The sequence below is a fragment of the Cetorhinus maximus genome, chromosome 29 (assembly GCF_964194155.1).
Source record: "Cetorhinus maximus chromosome 29, sCetMax3.hap1.1, whole genome shotgun sequence".
In the NCBI taxonomy this organism is placed as follows: Eukaryota; Metazoa; Chordata; class Chondrichthyes; order Lamniformes; family Cetorhinidae; genus Cetorhinus; species Cetorhinus maximus.
Window position 1 is genome coordinate 15,669,581 of NC_135907.1, and position 19,866 is coordinate 15,689,446.

A 19,866-nucleotide genomic window follows, 5' to 3' on the forward strand; every position below is an offset into this window, starting at 1 on the left:
TTCCCTCTCCCTGTCCCCCTCCTTCCCCATCTCTCCCCTCCCCTGTCTCTCTCCATCCCTCTCTCTTCCCCCTTCCCTCCACCTTCTCACCTTACTCCTCTCTCTTCCCTCTGCTCTCTCTCTCCTTTGTCCCTCTCTCTGATTCCCTTTCTCTCTCCCCCATCTCCCCTTCCCCTCATTTCTCCCCTTCCCTCCTCTATCTCTCACCTTACCCTTGTCTCTCTCCCTTCCCCCTTTCTCTTTCCTCCTTCTCTCCTTCTCCCCTTCCCCCTTTCTCTTTCCTCCTTCTCTCCTTCTCTCCTTCCCCCTCTCTCCCGCCTTAAGCGCCCTCTCTCTCCCCTCCCTCTTCTCTACCCTTCCCCCATCTCTCCCCTTCCCCCTCTCTCTCTCTCTCAGTCTCTCTCTCCCCTTAACCCCATCTCTCCCTTCCGCTCATCTCTTCCCTTTCCCCCTCTATCTCTCACCTCACCCTTCTCTCTCCCCATCCCTCCCTCCCCTTCATCCATCTCTCCATCTCCCCTTTCCCCATCTCTCCCCGCCATCTCTCCCCTTCCCCCCTCACTATGTCTCCCCTTCCCCCACCTCCCCTGCCCTCTCTCTCTATCTCTCTCCTTCCCCCATCTCTTCCCCCCCTTCAATCCCCTCCCCCCTCGCTCTCCCCCTTTCCCCTCTCTCTCTCCCCCCACTCACCCTTCTTCTTTCCCCCCCTTCCCTCTCTTTGCCTCTCTCCCACCTTCATCCTCCTCTCCCTCTTTCCCCCCCACCTCCGTTGCTTCCCCCTTCGTCCAGCCTAGCGTGAACCCTGAGCCCGGTGCCCTGCCCTTGAGTTGACGCCCTCTGCCAGTCCCTGTACAAGGAGGGTGTCGCCCGCATTGTGGTTATCAGCCTCTCGCCCGCGGGCTTTTCTCGGTCGCCCACATAGACCAAGAACTTCCTTTGATCTGCTCTCCTGTCTCGGTGCCAGGAACACTTCTCACTGCAACCACTGTGTCTAATCGCTGAGCCTCTATCTACACTTGAGAAGGAGGAGAAGCTTTCCAGAGCATCTTGGATGCCAGCACTTAGCCAAGTTCCCTCAGGATTAGTGTTTTAAAAGTGTTTCGAAACACAAGAAAATCACTTGAATGGATCCAGAGGGGAAAAAAATTCCTGAAAATCCAAAGTAAAAACAGGAAATATTTCAAAGGCAGAGTAGGTGCACCAGCGTCTGGAGGGCAGGAGCGATATTTCGGGTGGTTCTGGATCTCTGTCGTTCTTGAGCCATTAACCCGCACCCCCCCCTCTCTCTCTCTCTCTCTCTTCACAGATGCTGATGGGCCTGCTCTGTATTTCCGGCACTTTCCGCAGAGCTTCAAGGCTGCCCTGAGCAAGGAGTTGTGAATGGGGTGTTTTTTTTCAAAAGATCAAAAACCTTTGGCACGTCCCGTTTAAAATCGGCCTGCGGCGCGAAGAAAATCCAGGGGTTTTGGCGGCGTTCAAAACACCGAAAGAGGCCGTTCAGCCCCTCACGGACGTGCTAGCCCCCTTAGCCGAGGCCTGTTGCACTTCACTCCAGGAGTCCAGGTTGCTATGGCCATGTTGTCGCCTGGAGCTATAAATAGTGATGACAGAGGCTCCAATGTTCTTCCCATCGCATGAGTGAGCGTGAACCTCTTACCGCCTGCCATTGGCATGTGCTGCAACCTGTTTGGCCACATTATGAACATATCTTGTTCAACTGTCAAGCACCTGAGGTGGGAATTGAACCCACATCTCTTGGTTTACTGAGGCAGGGATACTATCCACTGCAGCACCCTGGCTCTTTATTGGAACGGTCCAATGAATCCTATTTGCCTGCTCATTCCCTGAAAGCCCTATAAATTTTTCACTTCAAGCGGTCTCTCCAGGTTCCTTTTATACTTTACGACCGAACCTGCTTCCTTAACAGCTGCATACACCACATCTGCTTAAATCTTTCTCCTCATCCTCCCCGTTTAGCTCTTTAATTAATTTATCTTCAACCTGTGTCCTCGGGTCGCCCACCCTCCTGTCACTGGAGCAATTTCTGCTCGTTTACTCCGTCAAACCCTTTCGTCGCTTTTGAACACATCTCCCTTTAACCCCCACCTCCGCTCTGAGGAGAATAATCCCAAAATCTCCAGTCTCTCCAGGTCACTGAAGTCCCTCATCCCTTGTGTCCCGCTGTTAAACCAAATGGCTCGCATCCTGAGGCGAATAATTTAAATAAAAAGCAATTTGCAATTACCTGCTGCCGTCAACTTGTCCTCTCAAAGTTCGAGGATAACCAAAGGGCGAATTCCCCCAGTGCAATTTTTCATTTACCTATTACCGGCTGAGGGAGTGCTACACTGTCAGAGGCGCCATCTTTCGATTGAGGCCTCACGCCAAGGCCCCGTCTTCCCCCCACCCCCAGGCGGATTTGGAAATTTGAGTTTAAAGGCAAAATACTGCGGATGCTGGAAACCTGAAACAAAAACAAAAAGTGCTGGAAAAACTCAGCAGGTCTGACAGTGTCTGCGGAGAGAGAGAGAGAGAGACAGGGAGCAGAATTTAGCCCTCGGTGGGCGAGCGGGCCCCACCGGCTGGGCGGCAGGCGGGAAGCCGACCCCCGCCGCCGAAACGGGGCCTGCCGCCATTTTGAGTGGGCGGGCCAATTAAGGCCCACCCAGCGGCCTGCCCGACGGGAAGCGCCATGCACTTCCTGTGCGGGGGGGGAGGGAATCCCCAGCTGTAAAGTGCGCTCTCTCGTGAGCGCACTGCTCCCTGAGGCTAAGTGCTGTCTCAGGGAGATTACTGACAGTGTCAAAAACATTACAAATAGAAACATTAAAAAATTATTAACATGTCCCCCTCATGTGACAATGTCACACGGGATGGGACATGTTAATAAGAAACACATAAACTTTATTAATTTTTTACAATACGGACATGAAACCTCATCCCGCCAGTGGATGAAGTTTGATGAATAATCTGGATCCCGCTGGGGCTCCTGGCCTGCCCGCCAGCCTTAAGCTTGGACGGGCAGGGTCTTTAACAAGGTTAATTAGCCCGTCAATGGCCTCAATTGGCCACTGACAGGTCAGCGGGCGGACAGCTGATTTTGCTGTCCGCCCGCCTTCCTGAAGATTTAAAGGGACCAGGATGACATCGGGGGTTCCTCCCGACATCATCCCGCGTCATTTTCCCCTCGGCGAGCGGGCCCCGCCCCCACATCGCCGAGGGGGAAAATCCTGCCGAGAGTTAACGTTTCGAGTCTGTACAACTCTTCTTCAGGACTATTTTCACCGCCCTTACTTCTCTTCAGCTCTGAAGAAGAGTCACACGGACTCGAAACGTTAACTCTGTCCTTCCCTCCACAGGCGCTGTCGGACCTGCTGAGTTTTTCCACCAATTTTTGATAAAGATCTGAAGATTTGAAGAAAGCGTGGGGGAGCTTTCCCTCCGCTCTTTGGGTCAATATTTATCCCTCGTGCAGCACCTAAAAAATGAACAACGGATTACCTGGTCTTTATTGCATTGTTTGTGGGAGCTTGCTGTGCACTGCAGCAGCGATGACACTTCAGAAGTTTGTCATTGGCTGCAAAACACGTTGCGATATCCCGAGGCCCCGAACAGCGCTACTTAAATGCAAATCCTTCTTTACTGGGTAAAAATAACTAGGGATGGAAATTTGCCGCCCCTCCGGCCGGTGGGATTTTCCGGTTTAAGACTAAACTACGTACAAAAAGCGGAGTCAGAATTTAGATCATGAGGCCTTTGTTTGGTAATGGAGGCAAAGGATCGTTTTATAGTTGGGAAAATAACAAGCAATTACTTAATGTTCCTCCACATGCTATTTTAACATTAATGTATTTATATAGCGACCCTTTCAGTATTGTTAAATCATCCTAAAGTTCCTCATAGGAGCATGATCAGATTGCTATCGGGTAGCCAGGGAGCATAGTGGTCACGTTACTAGGCTTGTGAGCTCTGGAGATGGGAGTTCAAAACCGACTGCAGCCGTTAGGATTTAAATTTAGTTAAATAGACTTGGAATAAAAAGCTAATTTCAGTCACGGTGAATGTGGAACTGCTGGATGGTCGTAAAAAAACCCATCTGGTTCACTAATGCCCCTTTAGGGAAGGAAATCTGCCGTCCTTACCCTGGTCTGGCCTACATGTGACTCCCGACCCTCAGCGATGTGGTTGACCCCTGAAATGGCCCTAGCAAAGCCACTCAGTTGTGCCAGCCTCTACTGTGGGTGCACCCACGCCACGTGTGCTGGAGCGGCTTAAGAAGCTATAGCTCCTTCGCAGGGGCAATTAGGGATTGACACCGATTGTTGGGGTTGCTAGCGCTGCTCACGCCCCTTGAGTGAACACAGAAGTTGGTCAAAGAGATGGGTTATATGGGGGTCGCTAGAGAGGGAATTCTAGAAGTTAGGTCCTAGACAGCTGAAGGCATGGCTGCCAATGGTGGGGCATTGGCTGATTTATATTTACATTAGGGCATAAGAAATAGGAGCAGGAGTAGGCCATTCGGCCCATTGAGCCTGCTCCCCCGGTCAATACGATCATGGCTGATCTGATGTGGTTCCAACTCCACTTTCCTTCCTGTCCCCCAACTCCTTTGTCAATCAAAAATCTGTCCAACTGAGCCTTGAATATATTCAATGACCCGGCCTCCACTGCTCATTGAGAATTCCAAAGACTAATGACCCTGTGAGAGAAGAATCCCCTCCTCATCTCCGTCTTAAATGGGAGGCCCCTTATTTTTAAACGGTGTCCCCTAGTTGTAGATTCCCCCACAAGAGGAAACATCCTCTCGGTATCTACCCTGTCAAGCCCCCTCAGACTCTTCTATGTTGTAATAAGATCACCCCTCATTCTTCTAAGGCCCAACCTGCTCAACCTCTCCTCATAAGAAAGCTTCTTGCTACCAGGTGAATCGGTTGATCAGCAATAATTAACAACAGTAAGTGACGGGTTGATGCACAACCCCTTGTGCAGTCGATTCCTCCTCTTTAAGGTACCAGGCGCTAAGAGGGCATTGGCGACCATGGACTTCCATTGGGTTGGTCCACGATTATGCTTGGCAAAGTACTGCAGTAGCTGCCTTCTGGAGTATGGCCGACCAGGAAACCTGCCTGCTCTTACCACCTGCCATCAGACATATTGGAAGGATTTACAGGCTGATAATTAACCTGTTTGTGGCCACTTTATAAAACACACCTTCCATGACCATCAAGTCCTGAAACTCTTTCGTGTTATCAACAGTCACAGATTGCAACTCTTTCGAGTACAATCACAGTTCTTGGTGTGGAACTTGAATCCAGAGCTAGGGACTCCACCACTGCACCACTCCCCTTGTCGAGTTGGTGTAGTGTCAGCACCATCTGGAGTCCTAATGTTGTAACTGCAGGAGAGGAATCCCTGACTAATCTCTGGTCAACATCTAACTGAACTTCACTCTCACAGCAGGAAAGCTCTTTTCTCCATCTTCATTTTATTTCCACATTCCACCATGTCACTCGGCCCTGCCATTTCTAAAAAAAAAATCTGTTACCCATTAATTCCATCGCTCAGACAGGCAACAATGATGGAGGCTGTTTAAACAATCGGGGAACAATAGAGCACAGGCAAGGCCATTTGGCCCACACTGCCTGTGCTGGCTCTTTGAAGGACCCTATCCAATTAGCCCCACTCCCATCATATAAACACAATGCTGGAGAAAAAGATACTCAGCAGGTCTGGCAGCATCTGTGGAGAGAGAAACAGAGTTAACGTTTCGAGCTCAATATGACTTCTTCGGAACTGAGCACCTCGGGATGGTTTGGCTACATGGTCACTGCTTATATAGCTGCAGACCTACGTCTTGAGGCACATTGTTGGCGTTCCTACCCCTGGGCCAGAAGCTTTGGGTTCAAGACCTGCTTCAGGATTTGAAGGCCACAGAAGGTGTGTTCATAACGTGGCCAAACAGGCTGATTATCTGCCTGTAAATCCTTCCAATAGGCCAGACAACAGGCGGTAAGAGCGGGAGAGTTTCCTGGTCAGCCATACTGCAAAAGGCAACAGCAAACTACTGCAGGTACAGTGCCAAGCATCATCATGGGCACAATCCAATGGAAGCCCATGGTCGCCAATGCCCCCTTAGGGCCTGGTGCCTGAAGGAGGAGATATGAATGCAAGTTGTTGTTGTTGTTGACTATGTATTCAGGGTCAAAGATCCAAACAGTAGCTAAATTTTGTTCTTGTTCTCAGGTGAAGCTAGCAATACCGCTCCTCCTAGCAATGCTGCTCATTACCCTGAGCAATACTGAGCTTCCATCTTGAGGCATGGAGCTGATTTTGCCACTAAGTGTAATGCAGACCAGTGCTGGTCGGGGCTGAGGTCAACTTTACTTTAACTCTAAAACGCTGGTCCACAAATGACCAGATTTATCCAACTCAGTTTCACAACTTATCCTGATCGGATTTGAACTCACAGTCTCTGCTCCAGTACATTGCCACCGATAAAGGAAGACTTGCATTGATGTAGCACCCTTCACGGCCTCAAGACATTCCAAAGTGTTTTGCAGCCAATGAAGTACTTTTTGAAGTGCGGTCCCTGTTATAATGTAGGAAACACAGCAGCCGATTTTCACACAAGAAGCTCCCGCAAACAGCAATGTGATAGTGAACAGATTATCTGGTTTAATTTTAGTGATGTTGATTGAGGGGAAAACATTGGCCAGAATATCGGGGAGAACTCCTCTGCTCTTTCTCACAGGGTCGTTGACGGCCACCCGAGAGAGCAGTTGGCCTAACATCCCGACAGCTCCTGCGGCAGTGCAGCACTCCCTCAGCGCTTTAAAATCCTGCTCAAGCAAGTGCTGCAGCCACTTCTGTAGGAGAGAATGACCAGGAAGAGTAAAGCATCTTAAAACGCAGCACGAGGTGCCTGACTGCTGCTCAATACCACCACCTCCTGGCAGCAAGACAGAATTACGGAATATTTTGGCTTGACTTGCAAAGCGCCAGACAAACTGTGAGCAATCTCTATCTTAAGACAAGAACACGGCTCTGATGGTTCTTGGGAACCCCATCGGGGGCAAAGAAGGGAACATCCCCTTTTATTTGGCCGCTCCTAGGTTCTAATACTATCCGATTGCCTCTTGGGTGCCTCGATTGAACCTGCCTTCTCTCAGGCAGCGCATCCCAGACCCTAACCACTCGCTGCGTGAAAAAGTTTCTCCTCGTAACTCCATTCAAAATGACCTCTATCCGTGTAAAAAGCGAGCGTTGTTACAGCACAACCCAGCGCACAAACTTCTGGATGTATAAGTAGAGAGAAAGTGAGTTAACTCAATTGCCACCAGAGGTGGATGGGGAGGGCGGGCACTAACAAACTTACTTCAAAGGAGATTAAAAGAAAAGATGTCTGGGTGATACCCTCAGTCCCCCTCTTTATAGGGAGACAGTGCACGGCTTCAGCCCTACTCCAGAGGCCTCAGCACATAATCCAAGCTAAAGCTCCCAGCGTGTCACTGAGGGAGTGCGGCACTGTCAGTGGCACTGCTCAGGATTTTCCCTGGGGCTGCTGAACCCTGCCCGACAGGCTCAAATGGGGGTAAAATCTGCCCGGAGTGGCGAATTGAGTGGGCAGCGGGCAGGCTCACTGTCCAGTTAAGGAGGGTGGGTGGGTGGGCCAACCAAGAGGCCTTCCACCTTGAAACCAGCAGCAGGATGTCATGGTAGGTGAGTCAGAGAGAGAGAGTGTGCTTCAAAATGGAGGCTCCCTCTCTCCGACCTACTTAAATCTGACATAAAATTTGGTTGTGCAGCCGTTGGGATAGGGATGGGGGGTGCGAAAGCCTCTCCACTGGGCGGCTCGGGGCTGCATCCAACCAGGCCGGCAGAGCCTCCTTCAGCAGGCCGTGAACGGGCCTTAACCTGTGTACTTGGCTCCCCGCTGCCCCCCTGAGCAGGTCATCCGGCCGGACCTGCCCAGCACACCCGCCTTTCTGGCCCTGGCGGATACTCAAAGTCAGGCTGGCCATCTTTAAACGATACTAAACCGAGGCTGCCCCTCAGTTAGATGTTAAAGAGCCCCTGCCTCCATTTGCAGACGTAGCCAGAGGGGAGGGAGGAGCAGGGGGACCCACTGAAAGGCTGATCTGGGGTATTTCTTTGGGGGGAGAGTATAACCACCACCTTAGAGCATTTGGGCTGAATGGCCTTCTTCCCTCTCCTACATTCTGTACAATTTGCTGCCCTAGACGGTGTTTATCAAACGCCCTTTGAGGGAAGGAAATCTGCCGTCCTTACCCGGTCTGGCCTACATGTGACTCCAGGCCCACGGCAAATGAGGTTGACTCATCACTGCCCCTCTGAAATGGCCTGAGCAAGCTACTCAGTTCAAGGGCAATTAGGGATGGGCAACAAATGCTGGGCCTTGCCAGTGACACCCACATCCCATGGAAGAATAAAAATTTAAGAAATATGAGTAGGCCATTCGGCCCCTCGAGCCTGCTCTGCCATTCGCTAAGATCACGGCCAATCTGGTTGTGGCCTTACAGCTTGCTGTGTGCTATCTGGCTGCTGCATTTCCCATATTACAAGAGTGACTGTTCTTCATCAAGTATTTCATTGGCTGTAAATCCCTGTGAGGGATCCTGATGTCACAAAAGGTGCTAAATTGCAAGCTCCTTCTTTATTTCTTATACGCTGCTTAGTAGCTCCAAGTCATTTTGCCCCTGGGGTGTCTGTGGTTTGAAGTTTAATCCTGAACTGGATCACATAATCTAGCCTGACACTTCAGTGCAGTGCTGGGAGAGTGCTGCACTGTCAGAGGTGCTGTCTTTCAGGTGAGGTAGCTGATTGGCCGCTTTGGCGGATATTCCAGATGTCGTGGGCGCTAATTTGAGAATCAGCAGACAGTTCTCCCAGAGGCCTGGGCAGTCATTTTGCCGCTGACAGGGCAATGTCCCCAGAGACTGCCAAATACCTGAAACTGGTAATAGTGGGGTGTTATACTGACGTGTTTTGATATTTACTGATATCTATTGTTTACAGGGAAGTAACCACGCACAGACCTTGGAGAGGAGAGACAGGAACAGAGCAGGCAGGCTCCATGCATTCTCCATGAGGCTGTTAGCAATTATTAATAAATTTCAGTGAGTGGGACTATTGACTTGGGCACAGCAATCTCACCCAGCCTGGGACATTGTTCAGCAAAAGAGCAGACTAGTTTTATGACTTTACGTTCCTCAGTTTCCTTTCACTCTTTTGATCAACATAGAGCCATAGAGTTAGACAGCACAGGAACAGGCCCTTCGGCCCATTGTATCCATGCCGGCCATCAAGCACCTATCGATTCTAGTCAGTGGGGAACTGGGCGAGGCGGTGGGTTTAGACCAGCCGGACCTTGGGGGTCCCCTGGGGGTCCTTGGAGTGTTTCCGGCCCCCTGCAAAACCATGTGGAAGTGGGAGTCAGGAGTGGAGTGTGGCTGCCACGTATGCAATGCAGAATAGGATAGCCTCGAGAAAGTAAACGCCTGTTCCCTCAAAAGCATTTTTAAAACACACTTGACACGCATCTTATGAGTATTATAGTTTAGGCCTTTACCCATTGGAGTTTGGAAGAGTGAAAGGTGATCCTCACTGAAACATATAAAATCCCGAAGGGACTTGACAGGGTGGATGCTGAGGGGGGTGTTCACTCTTGTGGGAGAGACGAGAACTAGGGGGCTCTCTCATTTAAGACAGAGATGAGAATAACGTATTTTTCTCTCAGAGGGTCGTGGATCTTTGGGACCCTTTTTCCCCTCAAAGAGCAGCGGAGGAAGGGTCAATGAATATTTTTAAGGCAGAGGTAGATAGATTCTTGACTATCAAGGGAGTTTGAGGGTTATCGGGGGTGGAGTTGAGACCACAATCAGATCAGCCACAATCTTACTGAATGGCGGGGCAGGCTCGAGGGGCCGAGTGGCCTACTCCTGCCCCTAATTCGTACGGATGAGAGGGGGTCCGTGATTCTTAATCCATTTGAAAAGGGGCCCTCCAACCAAAAAGAATTTGGGAACCACCAATCGGCCATTCATCTCTGTGACCTTAGCTTCAAATTAAACCCAGACTGGCAGGATGAACATCTTCTCTGCCAGACTCGCACCAGATTTGAGTGGGCATGGGGCGAGCTGCCCAAAATGTGGCACTGATTGGCAATGCCACTCTTTCGGGGCTAAGGGTGGTCAGTACAGCCAAGGGAACAAGGGCAGGAGTGCGTGTTTCTCTGAGGTTGAGGACAAAGGCATCGGGACGGAGCAGAGGAACCTTTACTCTCCGTCTGGCTGTAGCTGGCCAGGAATTATTTGATGCTGACACTGGGTCCCTAGTTCCACTCCCCAAACACACAAAAAAAGACCAATGCGGGCGCTGGAGGATGGTATTGAGGAACCATTTTCCAACCCTGCTTTGTTCTTGTGCCGCTTTCTTCACTCGCAAAGCGGAGAAACTCTGTTGTTCGTGAACTAATTTGGAACATGAATATTGATGTGTCTGTACTTGAACGATGCAAGATGTTGGGCGGGACTTGAGGACATGGATGTTGAACCCTGCTCACGGTCCAGAAATCTAGTACGTTTCTTGGGTTTTTCTTTCACTTTTTTGAGCATCAATGGTTTTCCCACCCTCACGCGCTTCACCGCTACTTTAACATATTCACCCCTGCTACGCAGCACACCAAACCCAGAGCATTAGGAAGGCTCAGAAGAATGCTTTCAAGATCTCACTTCACCGCTGGACTGAGCACCGAGGTTGTGTTCATTGAATTGATGAACGTAATCTTAAATCAATAAGCCGTTGACGGACAGACGGCCTTGCGATGTAGTGGACACTAAAACGTTTCTCTTCGCCCCTGGAACAGGGCCATGGGATGTTGGGCGGCCTATATAAAATCCAAAGAATTTCCAACTCAAGCGTGTTTTTACTGTGCTTTGTTGTTCTTTTAAGGCCCCTTCTTGCTGCTGTCTTCCACCCCAAAGGCTCCTCGATTAGACAAGGGTAAAGAGTTTATATCCCGACCTCAACTGAAGGGGCCTAAGCCATGGGTGTGCCCCATGACGGACTCCTCCACCCCCATTCCTGGCTCCAAGGTTTAAATGACAGGCGTCGGGCAAACTCCATCCTTCTGTCAGGATTTGGAATTGCCCAAATGGAGATTTATTCCAGTTTGTTTCAGTTTGGATCAATTTGGGCTTCAATGGGTTGCAACTATATTACACCATTAGCCTAAGAGACGTCTCAAGAGGCTTCATGACAAGGACATTAAAAATAGGGTAAAAGTGATAGACACTAGGCCGTCGCAGAGGCTATGAGGGGTGACCAAAACCTTGTTTGAAATCAGGGTTTTGAGAAGAAATGGGACGTATCAGTCAGTTCTGCTCTACCTGTTTCAGGTGTTTGGAGAAGCACATTGAGGCTGAAAGAGCATTTCCGTTTTGGCTAAAAGTAACCAACTCTAAACAACACTCTAGCAAAGTGGCCTCCCATTTTGGTTTCTAGATATGGCCTTGATAATTTGGTAAATACCACACCTTTGGTCAATTTTATTTTTTAAACATTTTATGGCCAAGATTTGGTGAGGCAATTTGCAGTAGCCCTGAACAGGAGCTGTGGGCCTCACACCCCCTCAGCAGAAATGGAACATCCCACCTCCATAACGGATTTCCACTCGGTGATACCAAAGAGGGGCTATACCAACTCATGGTGAGGTGACTGAGGAGTGCAAAATTGATCTACTTTGAGACTGGCATTCACCTCTTGATGCCCTGATCGGAAGGTAATCTCTATGTTAGAGAGCTCTGATGAGTGAGGGGCATCTCCCATTACTTGTTAGTTCTTTGGATAGTTCGATTTGGACACCATGTTCCATTGACACCTCACACTAGTTGTTAAAAACACTACAAAATGCCATTCATAGTATTCCATCTTGCAGCCTTATTTGATCCTTAATTGTGTATATTGTATTCCATAATGTGCGTGATATATTAATGACCAGTTGATTGGCATGATGTTGGCCATATTGTCATGTGGCTATGAGCCAATATCCTGTAAACGAACCAACACAAATCTATATTTAAATCTTTTACCTTATGCATTTATAACTCATTATCAATAATAAAGTTTTTATTCTTTCTTTTCTGCGTGTTGGTTGATTTTCCGTTTTTGTCCCAAGGGTCTCCCTTTTAGACAACGCCTTAACCTTGTGTCACGACCAAATGAGATGGGGTGGACTGCCTCCCCCAATTCTCCCACTCCTCGTTTGACCATAACAGGGGCCGGGATTTTCCGGACCCGGCGGGGGTGGGGGGAGGGGGTTGAGGCGGCTCCCCAGCCGGAAGTCCGGCAGGACCGGACCGTCCCGATGGCGGACGGGTGCGAAAAACCCCTGCCCGGGGTCTCTTTTTTTCAAGAACTCGGAGAAGATATGCTTCGCCAATTCGGCAAACGTCCCACGATTTACGCGTTGGGGTTGCGGAGAATTGCTGAGCCGGGTTTTCCCGAAGTTCAGCGAAGGAACGAGGTAGGTTTTACTGAAACTATTCCCGAGCTAAAATAAGAGGTGGGAAAAACGCGACACCGTTCATACAGTCACACACATTCATCTACTCCCCAGGCACACACAAGTGCAGACGGCAGAGGACAGAGGAGTATATGATTACTGTTCCTTGATTGGTCTCGATGGGGCAATTCAGGGTTGACCTCATTACAGTTTTGCTTAGCTGTGGGGGAGATGCTGCTGTATGGAGCTGTTTTCCAGATTTTCAAAGGTCTTGGTTCACAGTTGTTTTACTCTCCAGGTGGATGTAGTACTTGCCGAGGGAGAGAAAAGGTACTGAGCTCCGGTACTGACTCAGCTGGCTGAGTCTTAAAGGACATAGCTGCTAGTCTGGGCCTCCAGCAAGCAGTGAGGGGACCAACAAGAGGGAAAAGCCTCTTCCTCACCAATCTACCTGTCGCAGTTGACAGTATGGGTGGGAGTGACCGCAGCACAGTCCGTGTGGAGACGAAGTGCCGTCTTCACATTGAGGATACCCTCCATCGCGTTGTGTGGCACTACCACCGTGCTAAATGGGATAGATTTCGAACAGATCTAGCAACTCAAGACTGGGCATCCACGAGGCGCTGTGGGCCATCAGCAGCAGCAGAACTGTACTCGACACAATCTGTAACCTCACAGCCCGGCATATCCCCCACTCTACCAATACCATGAAACCCTGGTTCAATGAAGAGTGGAGGGCATGCCAGGAGCAGCACCAGGCATACCTAAAAATGAGGTGTCAACCTGGTGAAGCTACACACAGGACTACTTGCGTGCCAAACAGCGGAAGCAGCAAGTGATAGACAGAGCTAAGCGATTCCACAACCAACGGATCAGATCTAAGCTCTGCAGTCCTGCCACATCCAGACATGAATGGTGGTGGACAATTAAACAACTTACTGGAGCAGGAGGCTCCATTACACAATGGGGGAGCCCAGCACATCAGTGCCAAAGATAAGGCTGAAGCATTCGCAACAATCTTCAGCCAGAAATGCTGAGTGGATGATCCATCTTGGCCTCCTCCAGAGGTCCCCAGCATCACAGATGCCAGTCTTCAGCCAATTCGATTCACTGTACGTGATAACAAGAAATGGCTGAAGGCACTGGATACTGCAAAGGCTATGGGCCCTGACAATATTCTGCATCAGTACTGAAGGCCTGTGTTCCAGAACTTGCCACACCCCTAGCCAAGCTGTTCTAGAACAGTTACAACACTGGCATCCAACTGGCAATGTGGAAAATTGCCCAGGTATGTCCTGTACACAAAAAGCAGGACAAATCCAACCCAGCCAATTAAAGCCCCATTAGTCTACTCTCGATCATCAGTAAAGTGATGGAAGGGGTCATCAACAATACTGTCAAGTGGCACTTACTCAACAATAACCTCACTGCTGCTCAGTTTGGCTTCCGCCAGGGTCACTCAGCTCCTGACGTCATTAGAGCCTTGGTCCAAACATGGACAAAAGAGCTGAACTCAAGAGGGGAGATGAGAGTGACTGCCCTTGACATCAAGGCCACATTTGACCTAGTGTGGCATCAAGGAGTCCTAGCAAAACGAGTCAATAGGAATCAGGGGGAAAACTCTCCACTGGTTGGAGTCATACCTAGCACAAAGGAAGATAATTGTGGTTGTCGGAGATCAATCATCTCAGTCCCAGGCCATCATTGCAGGAGTTCCTCAGGGTAGTGTCCTAGGCCCAACTATCTTCAGCTGCTTCATTAATGACCTTCCTTCCATCATAAGGTCTGAAGTGGGGATGTTCGCTGATGATTACACAATGTTCAGCACCATTCGCAACTCTTCAGATACTGAAGCAGTCTGTACCCATATGCAGCCAAACCAGGACAATATCCAGGCTTGGGCTGCCAAGTGGCAAGTAACATTCGTGCCACACAAATGCCAGGCAACAACCATCTCCAATGAGAGAGAATCTAACCATCGCACCTTGACATTTAATGGCATTACCATCACTGAATCCCCCACTATTACCTTCCTGGGGGGGTTACTATTGACCAGAAACAGAACTGCACCTGCTACATAAATACAACAGCTGAACAGAGGCTAGGAAACCTGCGATGAGTAACTCATCTCCTGACTCCCCAAAGCCTGTCCACCATCTACAAGGCACAAGTCAGGAGTGTGAGGGAATAGTCTCCACTTGCCTGGATGAGTGCAGCTCGAACAACACTCAAGAAGCTGGACACCATCCAGGACAAAACATCCGTTTGATTGGCACCCCATCCACAACATTCACTCCCTCCATCATTGATGCACAGTGGCTGCAGTGTGCACCCTTTACAAGATGCAATGCAGCAACTCACCAAGGCTCCTTCGACAGCACCTTCCAAACCCGGGACCTCTACCACCTGGAAGGACAAGGCTAACAGATGCATGGGAACACCAGCTTCTGCAAGTTCTCCTCCAAGTCACACACCATCCTGACTTGGAACTATATCGCCACTTCTTCACTGTTGCTGGGTCAAAGTTTTGGACTTCCTAACAGCACTGCGGGTGTACCTACATAGACTGTAGCGGTTCAAGAAGGCAGCTCACCACCACCTGCTCAGGAGCATTCAAGGACGGGCAATAAATGTTAGTGATGTCGACGTCTTATGAACGAATTTTTAAAAATGTATTTGCTGTAGCACTCTCTGATATACCACCTCACCCTACCCTATATCCTAACGATTGGGAATGTGGGGTTGCTTACTGAGACATCGGCAGGGATCATATTCCCAGAAATCCCTCTGCTCATTGGACTTGGCGTTGAATATGAGGGCGGGAATTTAAGGAAGAGAAATTGAGAAGCTGGTTTCTCAAGGAGGCAATAGATTGTGAATTTTCCTTACCCACCGGGCTTAATTTACAGTTTGGGAAGGATTTGACTCTGAAGAGAGATAATTGGAAATCATAGACTTGGTCCAGCCACTTCCGACAATGATGACAAAACCTCTTCTGTTCTTGATATACAACACCCCTAACTATAACACTCTGATATACAACACCCCTAACTATAACACTCTGATATACAACACCCCTAACTATAACACTCTGGTATACAACACCCTTAACTATAACACTCTGATATACAACACCCCTAACTATAACACTCCGATATACAACTATAACACTCTGATATACAACACCCTTAACAATAACACTCTGATATACAACACCCCTAACAATAACACTCTGATATACAACACCCTTAACTATAACACTCTGATATACAACACCCCTAACTATAACGCTCTGATATACAACACCCCTGACTATAACACTCTGATATACAACACCCTTAACAATAACACTCTGATATACAACACCCCTAACTATAACACTCTGATATACAACACCCCTAACAATAACGCTCTGATATACAACACCCCTAACAATAACACTCTGATATACAACACCCTTAACTATAACACTCTGATATACAACACCCCTAACTATAACGCTCTGATATACAACACCCCTGACTATGACACTCTGATATACAACACCCCTAACTATAACACTCTAATATACAACACCCCTAACTATAATACTCTGATATACAACACCCCTAACAATAACACTCTGATATACAACACCCCTAACTATAACACTCTGATATACAACACCCCTAACAATAACACTCTGATATACAACACCCTTAACTATAACACTCTGATATACAACACCCTTAACTATAATACTCTGATATACAACACCCCTAACTATAACACTCTGATATACCACACCCTTATCTATAACCAGATAGTTGTTGGTGATGCATTTATTGCCCATCCCTAGTTGCCCTTGAGAAGTTGCCCAGCGACAGTGAAGGGTCAAAATCCTGCAACTCCCTTCCTAACTACACTGTGGGTGTACCTACACCACAGGGACTGCAGTGGTTCAAGAAGGCAGCTCACCACCACCTTATCAAGGGCAACTAGGGATGGGCAATAAATGCTGGCCCAGCCAGCAAAACCCACATTCCGTGAATGAATTTTTAAAAATGCATAAAGGAGTCTTTGATTGGCAGGTGATTAGTGGAGACCCGCAGGGCTCTGTGTTGGGGCCTCAACCTTTTACAATTTACATCAATGACTTAGGTGAGGGAAGCAAAGACATGGTAGCTAAATTTGCAGATGACACAAAGATAGGTAGGAAAGTATGTTGTGAAGAGGACATAAGGAGGTTGCAGACAGATATAGATAGGTTGAGTGAGTGGGCAAAAATCTGGCAGATGGAGCATAATGTGGGAAAATGTGAAGTTGTTCACTTTGGCAGGAAGAATAAAAAAGCAGAGTATTACTTAAACGGAGAATAACTGCAGAATTCCGAGGTGCAGAGGGATCTAGGTGCAGGTACAGTATGTAATCAAGAAAGCTAATGGAATGCTATCCTTTATTATAAGAACATAAATGTAAGGATGTTATGCTTCAGTTATACAGGGCATTGGTGAGACCGCATCTCGAATATTGTGTGCAGTTTTGTTCTCCTTATCTAAGGAAGGATGTAAATGCATTGGAGGCGGTTCAGAGGAGGTTTGCTAGATTGATACCTGAAATGAGTGGGTTGTCTTCTGAGGATAGGTTGGACAGACTGGGCTCGTTTCCACTGGAGTTTAGAAGAGTGAGGGGTGATTTGATTGAAGTATACAAGATCCTGAACGGCCTTGACAAGGTGGACGTGGAAAGGATGTTTCCTCTTGTGTGTGAGTCCAGACTAGAGGGAACTCTTTTAAAATTAGGGATTGCCCTTTTAAGACAAAAATGAGGAGAATTCTTTTTCTCTCAGAGGGTTATGCGACTTTAGGACTCTCTGCCTCAGAAGGTGGTGGAGGCGGGGTCATTGAATATTTTTAAGGCCGAGGTAGATAGATTCTTGTTAGGCGAGGGAATCAAATGTTATCGGGGGTAGATGGGAATGTGGAAATCGAAATACAAACAGGTCAGCCATGATCTTATTGAATGGCAGGGCAGGCTCGAGAGGTCGAATGGCCTACTGCTGCTCCTATTTCATATGTTTGTACGATATACCACACGTCTATCTATTACATTCTGATATGCACACCCCTACTATAACACTTATATAACATACCCCTAACTATAACATTCTGATATACCCCATACCCCTAACTATAACATTCTGATATACTCCACATCTAATAACACTCTGCTACACCACACTCCTCACTTTAACTCTCTGATAAAGCACAGCCCTAACTATAACACTGATATACCACACCCCTGAATATAATACACTGTGAGGTCTTCTGATGGGGACCATACCTGTCTCTGAGCCAGAAGCCCTGGGCTTGAGTCCCCCTCCAGCACTTGATGGCCAAGGAAGGTGAATTCATGACATTGAGCACCAACCTGTAAATCCTTCCAACACACGCTAATGACAGGCGGTAAGAGCGGGAGAGATTCCTGGTCAGCCATGTGATGGAAAGAGCATTGGAGCCTCCAGCATCACTATCCAACGCTCCAGACTACAACATGCATGGAAAAGTGCATGTTGCCAAAGAAACTCAGACTCCAAGTGAATTATAATGCATCACCAACAACTATAACTCTGATATACCACTCACCCAACCATAATTCTCTGATATACCACATCCCTATCTATAACATTGTGCTACACCACACCCTTAACTATAACACTGACGTGCCCCATCCCTGCCCCCCAGCAACTGTACCACTCTGATATATTGTACCATGTGTCTAGCAGTTGCTGAGAGACATAATCCCCTCCCATACAATCACATTTTATGATGTACAAAACAAACTCCATATTTTCTAATATACCCAGCCCCATGTCTGATATACCAGACAGCTCCCCTTGGCAGAGGGGAAAAGGAGTGAGCACATACAGTTCTGTTTATTTTTTTCTTTCATGGGATGTGAGCATCACTGGCAAGGCTGGCATTTGTTGCCCTTCCCTAATTGGCCTTGAACTGAGTGGCTTGCTAGGGCCAATTAAGAGTCAACCATGTTGCTGTGGGTCTGGAGTCACATGTAGGCCAGACCAGTTAAGGATGGCAGATTTCCTTCCCTAAAGGGCACTAGTGAACCAGATGGGTTTATACAACAATGGCTTCATGGTCACAACTACTGAGAGTAGCTTTGAATTCCAGATTTTATTATGCTATTGAGGTGGGATTTGAACCCATGGCCCCCCAGAGAATTAGCCTGAGCCTCTGGAACTACTAGTCCAGTGATATTACCACTACGTCACAGTCTCCCCATAAATGTCCCACTGTTAATCTATAATAGTACAAGAATCATCAGTGAACTGATACATCTCACAAAAGAAAAGCTTTATTTGTGAATGGTCTACAGGAGATGTTGTTTCTATCAATAAGAAAAATACACAGGTCACTCAGAAGAGAAAGATAGGTTGACGGTTTAGGTCGACAAACTGCTTGATTGGAACAGACAATGAGAGGCTGGTGATCAAATCTTCTTCAGGAGGTCTCTGCTACCTGAATGCATACCTGCTGGGCTCCAGGCGCTGAATGATAGGAACATTTTCCATTTTGGGTGGCAAGTTTTATCCCCCAGATCACAGCTAGAGGCTACCAGGAGGAAAAACCAGTTCAAAATTTTCAAATCTCAGTAAAACTTTCTTTTCCCCTTTATTTGGGATATGGGCGCAACTGGCAAAGTGGGCACTTGTTATTGTTGAACAGAGTAGCTCGTTGGGCCATTATCAGAGGGTCTGGAGTCACATGTAGGCCAGTCCAGCTAAGGATGGCAAATTTCCTTCCCTAAAGGATGTTAGTGAACCAGATGGGTTTTTACAACAATGGCCACTCTTAGTGAGATTAGCTTCTTCTTTAAACTCCGGAACTTTATTAATGGACCTCAGATTCCACCAGTTGTCCTGGCAGGATTTGAACCCACATCTCCAGAGCATTAGCTTGGGTCACTGGAGTTACTAGCCTAGTGAGATTGCCACTACACCACCATCACCCCAGCACCAGGCATGCTGGAGTTCCATTTTAAAGGTAAACAAGACCAGGTCGGACAAGCTTTACTGGTTTTCCTTTCACATTCCCACACTCAACCTGCTGCAGGGCTCCTGTTGTATTCCACACATGGACTATCCTTAGGCCTGTCTTAATAGGGCTCATTTTAGACCCATAAGGAACGAATTCAGCCTATTCAAACTAATTTTACATAAAACCCTTGCACTCAGCAGTAGGAGAAGATCTCTATCTGATAAACCTATGCTAGGTTTGAATCCAAACCTCCAGAAATGAAAGGTCAGCGTGTAACTATTGCTAGGTTCGATAGAAGGCCCCACT